Source organism: Quercus suber, unplaced genomic scaffold (genome assembly GCF_002906115.3).
Source record: "Quercus suber isolate HL8 unplaced genomic scaffold, Cork oak 2.0 scaffold_306, whole genome shotgun sequence".
Classification (NCBI taxonomy): Eukaryota; Viridiplantae; Streptophyta; class Magnoliopsida; order Fagales; family Fagaceae; genus Quercus; species Quercus suber.
Genome location: NW_027069762.1, coordinates 749,122 through 757,182, shown reverse-complemented (window position 1 = coordinate 757,182; position 8,061 = coordinate 749,122). Strand labels below are relative to the sequence as shown.

Below are 8,061 nucleotides of genomic sequence, written 5' to 3'. Positions count from 1 at the left end.
CATGCTGCTAACCCCGCAGCTCAAACCATTTCCCCCCTAGATCCCCAATCACTTTATACATGGGGAGGTGCCAATTTAGCTACAAGGTTTTTGGCACTATTCTGGTACTTTTTTTTTCCCCCATTTAGCAAGTCATTTAATTAGTAAAAATGTTATATTACTTTTGATTATATTATTTTACTGAATTATGTGATAAATAAATTTTACTAACAAAATTTGTTACAATTGCATATGTAAAAAGTTTTTTTTTTTTTTAAATTAAAATTGATAAAATTATATTTAAGATCTACTTGTATGTCACAAGAAATATTAAGTGAATGTCCATATTATCAATTAAAAATAAAATGTTAGCAAAACTTGATTACAAAATCTTATGGAAAAAAAAAAATGCAAATTGTACATTCTAAATTTGTCTAAAATTTATTTCAGTTTTCAAACTTTACATTTGTTCAATTTAGTCCCCTAAATTTCAAGTCCATCCAACTAAATTCTTTCTATCAAATTTCGTTAAATGTTACAGTTAAGTGCCCAAATGTTGCAAAGAAAAGAGACATCGATTCTCTTCTAGCTATTTCTTCACAAACACTCCACACATTTCTAAGAATGCCATAGTTGGGAGAGGAGGGATATAAATCTATAATGTCTTTGTTGGAAATACTAAAGAGGTGTCAATTCCATATGAGACTAAAAAATAACCAAAGAGTTTTTATGTCCTCTTCAAGTAATATCTTGCCTCAGTTTGGTTTCAAAGAAAATAAATTTCTCAAAACATTTAAAAAAAAATCCATTTATCATGTCATTGATAAAAGCCATAAAACAAGAAATTGAACTACTAAAAAAGAAGGGCCAATTCCCATATTTCTCATTTCACGTTTTCCCAACAACTAAACATAGTCTTTCATCTAGGGGGTGTTCGCGGTGCAGTGCGGTTTTTGGTCATTTTTAGCACTGCATTTTGCGGTGCGGTTTAGCCAAAAACATAACTGCACCGCATCTTATTTTTGCAGTCACACATGCGGTGTGGTGTGGTTTAGAGTTTAGCCAAAACCATAATGCATCGCACCTCATTTTTACGATCACATATGCGGTGAGGTGTATAAGATACAGTTTAAACGGTTTGAAGTCGATATAATTTTCAAATTTTGGGCTTTTCTTACCTAGCCCAAAACTAATTTTTCTTTTTATTTTGAGCCAAGTTTTAAACTATTGAGCTAATTTTTCTTTATTTTGGGCTAACTTTCCTAGTCAACACTATTATTAAACTTCTTCTTTTTTTTCTTCTTTTTTTTGAAAACTAGGCTTATTAAACTATTAATAATATATTTAATATTAAAAATAAATAAATAAATATATTAATATATAAAGAGAGTAAGGTGCGGTGCAGTTTGTGCGGTTTTCTTAAACTATTGAGCTAGTTTTATAATAAGAAGCATGAGGAAGAAGGTACACTACATTATTGACCTGAAATTTCTTAATCCACCCCTTCGTTGCCATAGCTCTATCAAGTTTTAATTTAGTATTTGCATCAACCGATCTCTTAGTAGTCCAAGTAAAAGGATATCCTTTGTAACCAAGGTCTTCTAATTGACAACTCTCCAAGGCCTCCTTAAACTTGTTAATCTGGGAATTATGTGGCTGCTGTATGCTTTGTTTTTTTGAAGAATGGAGTATAGCATTGAAGTCTCCAAAACATAACCATGGACCCTTCACAAAGGTCTTCAAATATTCCAACAATTTCTAAGACTTATGTTTTTGCTATATCTTTGGCCAACCATAAAAACCTATCATGAACCAAACAAAACCATCTTCCTTAGTTACCTTAGCTAAAAAATGGTTTGCAGTATAATTAATCACCTTTAACCTAATATCATCCTTCCATAAAAAAGCTAACCCTCCACCAGCATTCGGATGCTTAACAATTATTTTATTCTAAAAAGGCAAGTTACCGTAAAGATTATTAAAACCCTTTGTATCCAACCGTGTCTCCATAAGAAAACACACCATGGGAGCTTGTTCCCTCACTAATTTGCGAAGGCTACGACCTGTCCAAGGGTTCATAAACCCTTGGCAGTTCCAACTTAGGATCCTCATTGCTTCTAGCAAGGGTGGCTCTCCACCCCCACTGATAAAATAGTTCCAACAATATCACCATCTCCAACCTTTCCATGCTTGGGCTCCCTAAAATCAGAATGGTCACACAACTCTTCCTCCCTAGTAGAATCACTGCTTCTTTTTCCACGATGCAAAGCATTGGACAGTCCTCTAAGCCTAAAATCCATTTGGTTAAACCTAATCCAAGTGGATTTGGGCTTTACAGAGCTAGGCCCAACCATTTCCAACCTTTGATCCAGTCCACTAGCTTCAACCTAAGCACTTCTTCCTTATTTTTACCTGTTGCCACCTCAATTAAATCTACCCCAGTTGGCTGCACTGTCACTTCTCTCATCTGCTCCACATTAGTACCTTCACAAACAGGACCTGATACCAGCCGTAAAGAATTTTCTTCCTGCACGTCTTCTGTTCCTCCCAACTCCACGTTAACACCTTCTTGGAAAGTAGGTAGTTCCCCTAAATTCTTGGACTCAACTTCAACTTGTTTACTACGGTTTGTACCTTCTGCTCCCGCCGTCGGAAAAGTCCCTTGCATCGGACTGTAGTTTGTAGACTCCCCTAATGTTTGTTTTGTTGCAGCCCTAACACTACCATAGGTATTTCTTGGTGAGAAAGAATGTGGTTGCCCTCCCAAAGCTCTTAAAGACTCCCTATATTGATAATCCACCTCCCCACTATTTTGACTAACAGCAAAGTGTGATGCACAGTGCTTTACATCATGCCTTAATAGACCACAATAATGGTAGAACAGAGGTAAGTGTTCATACTTAAATGTTACCCAACTGCGAACCCCATCCAAACCAGCAATGATACCCCCTCTCCACAATGGCTTCCCAATCGACGCAGCAACTTAAACTCGCATAAAATAATTCAGCTCATCTTGTCGTCGCTGCCCTTCTACTTCTTCAACTCTACCAATTCTATTACCAACTTCCCTTACAACTTGAGGGGATACCATATCAAATGGTGCACCCCATATTTAAACAATTTGACACAAAATTTTACTTGTGTTAAGAGTATAAAGAATATATAATCCAACGGTTAAAATTTCAATATATATAGACATGTTAATTATTTTAATAAAATATTTAATAAAAGTTGTACTCATAGGCTATAACTAAGTTTGTAACCAAATTTTGTCCAAAATAAAAACCATTATAGAGTTGACTAACCTACCACAAACCTTTGCCAGCCAAACCAAGCACTAGATTCAACCAAAAAAAGCAACACCGTCTTGGTCCTCATTGGCTATTGTGAACTACCGTAACTTGCAAAGCCACTAAAATCACATACACAACCTCATGTAGCCCACTATCGCCATAGAGATGTCATGACCATAGATTCGACCCACTCCTGCTCTCTTATTAGATTTGCATTTGTGTTACCTTGCTCTTTTATTAGATTTGAATCTGTAGAGCCACCACAACCATAATCGCAAAGTTGCGACACATTTAGTTTAAGTCAAGTCACCCAGGAGCAAAGCCAAGAATTTTTGTTTGGAGGGTTAAATTGCGGCACTAATATATTTATCAAGACAACCCCCTAATACATACTGTTAGGTTCTAAAGATTTAGGAATTTATGTATTTAGAACTCTAATGTGTAATGTTGGCAAACCATGATCAAAACAATATGTTTAGTCTTGTTTAGGCTTTCTCAAAGTTGGGTCTTTCATGTAAAGTTGGAATCAAGAGGCTGCAGATGCATTGGTGCATTTCGGCTTGGCTTGATCGATCAAAAGAAAGACTCGATCGATCGAATCTCAGGTAGAATGTTTTTCTGCAGAATATTCCAGCTCAGCCCTAACTCATTAAACATTTTGGGTTTTCTGTTTTTACCCTGGGTATATAAAGAAAAACCCTAGACACGTTTTTAGAGTCGCTCCTATTGTATTGTTGCTCATACTTTTCTGTTTTGTGTAAATCTCTTATGAGATCTAGAGGAGCTTTCCTTTACACAAAGCTTAGGGTTTTCTAGGTAGAGATTACTTCAACACCTTGATGATCAACTCGGTTTCTGCCATTAGAGCTTAAAGAATAACAGGCGTGGGTGCTTGTAGCTAATTGGAGAATCCAAGAAAGAAGGAGTTCGTGGATTCGGAGCTTACATGTGGTCGTGTCAGTAAGTTCTATTGGTGGGCAGCATTAGGAAGTCAAGCGAGGAGCTTGTAAGTCCTTTTGTATGAACTTCGATTCTTTTATAGTGGATTCAGGTTTACCTTGAGGATAGTTAGGTCAAATCCTCCCTAGGTTTTTTACCGGTTTGGTTTTCCTGGGTGATCATATCTTGTGTTATTTATTATTCCACTGCTTTATACTTTTGATATGATTGTATGTTTGTGATAACCTAGAATTGCATAATTTGACTAAGTAACAACTTGGCTAATTAACTAGGTTAATCTGGTTGGTTTAAGGGATCTAAAACAAAAAAAAAAAAAAAAAAAACCCTTTAAATTTGATTTTTTTTAAAGATTTGCTATGCGGCTGTATATATTTTGGTGAAGATGGAGGAAAAAAAAAATTTGTGCTGCTATATTAAACGAATGCCAGAGTCAGACCTACTAAATGTAACAAAAAAAGTTAGTAATGGAAATTAATGAAACTAGAGAGTTTGGTGTGACAGAGAGAGTTAATTGTTAAACACCCTTGATGACCTTGTATTTTACAACGTAGGATTGGACGCATGATAAAATGTGCAATAAGTACCATGTAGTTATTTAGTCAAACCTAAAATGTGCAGTCAGTCTGCAAATAGTTAAAAAAATGGCCAATAACAAGAAGCTGAACGCCTGAACCTGCATATTAGTGTTACTTGATTGTGTTCGAGGCAGTCATAGTGTAATTTCAACACACTTCCTTTGTATAACCCCATAGCAATTTCATTTCAGGTAAATAATCTGACTCATTTGTTCCAAAGTAATCAAACATTCAGGTTGGATAAGTATAGGAGATTGTATCGGCATCATGGTATTATATAGTGTGATTTCTCGATGACGCTTTAATCATTACAAGGCAGTGACTCAGTGACAGGATGCAAAAGTGTAATCCGCCTATGTTTCTAGATCATATATATTACAGTTTAAGCTAGAACTGATGTTAAAGACTTACGTACCTAAAACTCATCATCAACCAATTCATGGTGCCAACAAAGACATCGTTAAATGAGAAGCAAACCAAATAATCTTCCATTATAGCCAATGGCCTTTCGGCATAGCGACACCTCCACCCTTGTTGGTGGGAAAATATTGAGGATTCCATCCCTCATGTCTTCATCTAGCTAAAAATAGAATAAAACCATTCTGTACTTATTACAATTCTGATAGATAACAAAGCCCATGACTAGAGGAAATATGCTAAACAAACACCTACACAGTTGTACTCTTATGTTTGTTCCATTTCAGTAGAAGCCAGGAGTAAAGAAGAGATTAAGAAGGTCCAGGTACTCTCTCTCTGTCACTCACTAACTCACTCACACATTGTATCTATTCTCTTGTTTTTTTTTTTTCCTTGGAGAACTTTGCTTCATTTTGATCTCCAAACAATTTTTAATTTTTTCTTCCTTTTTACTTTTTATTTTTATGTCTTTTTTTGTTTGCATTGCTCACTCAATCCTTTCATATGTGTAGTCATTTCTAATAACAAGCTTGGTTTTTTTTTTTTTTTTTGGAGGTGATGTAGAACAGACAACACATGCCTTCCTGGAGCAGTAAAGGCGCAGGAAGTCACAACGCAAGATCAAAGGGGGGTGCTAGTAAGGGCCATCAGAGGTAATAGTGTCAGAATTGCATGAAATTTAGCAGGTTGAAGGGAAACGGCGTTCTGATCCAGATTCATGTTATCATGAATGTCGCCAAATTTTAGGCAAATTCCTACGTTAAGGCCCCGAAAACAGTGTTTTTGCTATTTATAGTAAAATTTGTTTTTACTTAATAACTTTTAGTTTAAAAGTTAGAATAAGGTCCCGTCTGTTTTGGGACGACCCTTAAGGTCAGTAGTTTATGATTCTACGTTTAACTCAATTTTGCCATTTTTGGTAAAATTCGGTAATTTTGTCACCTAATCGCTTAATTAGTGCGAATTAGGGTTCTAAACGTTTTTACTCAGTATTTATATGTTTTATAGCCGTCAGAGGTAAAACAGACTATTATCAATAAACACAGACTTTTGTCAAATTTTCTTTTCTGGTGGATTCCAGTTTTATCTCCTTGTGGATTTAGAGAAACCCCTCATGGATTCGAGGTTTACTACCAGAAACTAACAGTTTAATTTCTGTTTCATCAAGAGAGTATCGTGTGTGCTTCTCTTCAGGCTTCCGCGACATCAGGAAGTTCTCTTTTTGAATGATAGTTCTCTTTACTCTATGTTTTGTTCTTTTGGGTTGCTTGTACATGCAGAAATGTGTTCTCAAGGTGAATATACATTGTGATGGATGTAAGCAGAAAGTGAAGAAAATCTTGCAGAAAATTGATGGTACTCTTCCATCATAAACTTAATTCAATTTCTTGTGCTGATTTACATATGTACTCAAAATTTGTGCTTTTTTTTTTTTTTTTTCCTGTGAAGTTTCTTTCATTCTTTGTTTAAAAAGATTATATTTTGCCTTCTAATTTTTGGGTCCATTTTTTCCATTTGCTAGGCATTTTTAAAACCGAAATAGATGCAGAGCAGGGCAGGGTGACGGTTTCAGGTACTGTAGACCCAGCAGCTCTCATCAAGAAGCTTACAAAATCAGGAAAACATGCAGGGCTTTGGGGTGCTCCAAAGGCTAACAACAACAACAACAGCCAGAACCACTTGCCTAATCAGTTCAAGAACATGCAAATCGAGAATGGCAAAGGTGGGAAAGGTCAGAAAGGTGGTAACAACAACCAACCCAAAGGTGGACAGCAAAACCAACAACAGCAACAGCAACAGCCTACTCAGCAACAACTCCAGCAACGACTCCTGCAACTCCAGCAACAAGGACTAATAAAACCAGAACAATTTCAGCAGGTTCAGCAGCAGATGCTGCAGCAGCGGATGCTGCAGCAGCAGCTTCAACTTAAAATGAAAGGGTTACCAGATCAGCAGCCGCAACTATCGAAGGCAGTGAAGTTTAATTTGATGTGCCTGAGGATGATGATGAACTTGATAAGTTTGGTGATGACGATTATGATGATGAGGACTTTGAGGATGAGTTGGATGATCCACATCACCCACACAATAAGATGAAACCTATGATTGGTAATGGTCAGATGCCTGCTAATATGATGATGATGAACGGTATGAATCCACAGCTCATGAAAGGTGGGAATGGTGGGGCTAATGGAGGTAAAAAAGGTGGTGGTGGAGGAGCTGTGCCTATTCAGGTGAGCGATGGCAAAAATGGAAATGGAGGAAAGAAAGGTGGTGGTGGAAATAACAATCAGAATCAAGGTGGAGGAGGTGGCAAAAATGGTGGGGGTGGGGGTGGGGCTGGATTTCCCTTGGATGCTAAAAATGGTGACGGTGGCGGTGGGGCAAATAAGAAGAATGGCCACAATGGTAATGGTGGTGGTAATGGTAACAATGGTAACGGTAATGGGAGGCCTAAAAATAATAGTGGGGTTCCAGCTATGAACAATAATAATGGATTGCCAAACATGGTGGCCCTCAACATCAAGCTATGGCAGGGCTTAATATGATGGGTGGTCATCAGATGGGGAAGATCCCAATGGGCCAAATGGGCAACAGGTCAATGGCCCAAATGGGTAACATCCAAGCAGTCCAAGGCCTTCCAGTTGCTGCCGTTCATGGTGATGGCAGTGGCTGTGGTGGAGCCCGGTACTTCCATGGTGCTGGTCCTGAGATGATGCCTGGGAACCCTTACCACGCACAACTCCAGCAGTTCTTGCAGCAACAAAAAAATAAGAGAGATGAATGGGATATTAAGAAAAAAAAAAAAAAAAAAAAAAAAAAAAACCCATCTCTCT

The 8,061-nt window shown here is 37.2% G+C and overlaps 1 pseudogene; it reads left to right on the top strand.

Annotated features, from left to right (window-relative positions):
* Positions 1-6,478: 6,478 nt before the first annotated feature.
* LOC112035852 (heavy metal-associated isoprenylated plant protein 33-like) lies at positions 6,479-8,057 on the top strand (annotated as a pseudogene).
* The last annotated feature ends 4 nt before the right edge of the window (positions 8,058-8,061 follow it).